We start from the raw sequence: 2,101 nt of genomic DNA on the forward strand, positions 1-2,101 counted from the left end.
CTACAGAAGAAATGAATGGACTTGTGATGACCCTACAGAGCCCACTAATGACCAAAATTATCAAATTTTATCAAAATTATCACTATTATAAAAAGCCATTTCCTTTTAAACTAGTAACTGACTGTGAGCCCCTGGATGTGGTTGATTAGTTAAACTGGCCAGATTCCAATTTGACATACAGTAAAATTAATGTTAATGTCAGGGCTGTTTCTAGGGCCACAGATAGATAAAAATGAATTTAATTTATTGCACAAATGTATTTTTTTTTTACTGAATCAATAACATACACTCATTCATTCATCAAACAGCGCTAATTGATTCATTCATAAAACTGCGCAGTGCACGTATTAAGAGACGCTTGGCAGAGCCACTTTCATTGGTTCGCCGATAAAGCCGTTCCTGTGTTGGCTGAGTTTCCACTGACAAAGCCGTTTTCAAGTCACTTGCTTCTTGTCCCTCCACAGTTTAAGTCATTAGTTGTCCTTCCGCTATTTCAGTTTTATAGCCATATAAGTTGCCTTTAGAGTCTCTGTTCTTTAATATTGTGTATCTATTCTTTGCTATTGTAACTAAAGTAACTCTTTTTAATAACTTGTCCTATCACATTGTAACCAATGTCTGAGAGGACTCCACATTGTAAATTGTAACTCCATCTTGAATAATGTATTCCATTTTATATTCTTCATGACACTTCCTCTAGGTGTATACTGTGTAACTTCTTTTCAATGTGTGAACGAGATGTGTGAATGAAGGGATGTGCTGCTGCCTGTGATGTGTGCACCAGAAATGTAGGGCAGAGGGGGAGGTAAATATTGTGGGGGACGGGGCAGGAGGTGGAGAAGGAGCCAGACACACCAGTCTTCTCTCACATGGTGCAAGTAGCTGCTGTACAATAAAAATGTCAGGTGCTGGGACAGACCTTAGAGTGACAAAACCTTGGTTAGCGCAGAGTTCAGGCTGCCTGGTGATATTATCTCCTGCCCTTCCAGAGTGCTGAGATCAGCAAAACTCAGACCCCTGAAAACCAGGAAATCCATAGTGAAGATAAACATCTCAACAACCTTAACTCTGCCCCCTTGGAGCTGGCAATAACCACTGGGAATTGGCTGCATACACTAAGGCTACACTCAGAGGATTCAGTGTAGCTGTAATAGCCAGTGGAGGGATTATTCGGCGCTCACTGGCAGAGCTGTCCCTGTGACATGAGGAGACGTGCAGGTGTACTGGGAGGGATCAATCATGCCTCATTTCAGCGCTGAGTTGTGCAGGTTGCATCAGTATCAGGGCACAGACTTCTTGCCATGGGGATTGTCAGCAGCCTGGTGTCAGATATGGCTTGGTGAGGGGCCAGTGAAGGCACCGTCCCAGAAGGAATCCTCAGGGCAAGGGTGATGGGGTGGGAACATTTTACAAGCTGGGGGTGGTTTGCGTGGAGCAGGCTCAGTGTTTGAGTGTAGACCAAGTGTTCACTGCACCTGCCCTGAACCTCATGGCACGGCTGGTTACAGAACTAGCTGCACCTCTGTCCCCTTTCTGCTCTCTCTGGCAGCACCTTCAGGGGTCAGGCCTCCTACCTCTCCCTGTCCTGGGGGCAGGGAATTCCTCAGTTCTCCCACTCTTGGCCCAGGCTCTGGGCTACAGCACCCTGTGTATCAACCACTGTTACCCTGTGGGTGCCAGACACGAGCCGAGATCAGTCCCAGCTGGTGACATCAGTGTGGGGGGATCAGCCATTGTTCAGCCCCAGTGTGCTCAAAAACAGTTGTGCTAAGCACATGTTAATGTCACGGGACTCTTTGGGGTGTTTGTGTATCTCATTAACCCCTTGCTCTAATGAACTTAAATTTGGACCACTTATCCTACCCCAGACTCCAATGAGTCACAACAATTTTCAAGACAATCGGAGTATGTGCCTGGATTTCAGAGACCTTAGAAAAACTGGTTGTTAAACAGTGAACTAGAATCAGCCTTACCCAGAGCAGAGCTACCGACCCACCATAACAGGAAAAATCGTATATCTCGCCATGAACCCTCTGACTCCACTTATTACCCTGTTTAACACATTAAAACATCAGCAGAAGTTACTGACCTGCCACCTGCA

The sequence above is a fragment of the Emydura macquarii genome, unplaced genomic scaffold (genome assembly GCF_026122565.2).
Source record: "Emydura macquarii macquarii isolate MOO-44397 ecotype Brisbane River unplaced genomic scaffold, CSIRO-AGI_Emac_v2 contig_1637, whole genome shotgun sequence".
NCBI lineage: Eukaryota > Metazoa > Chordata > Testudines > Chelidae > Emydura > Emydura macquarii.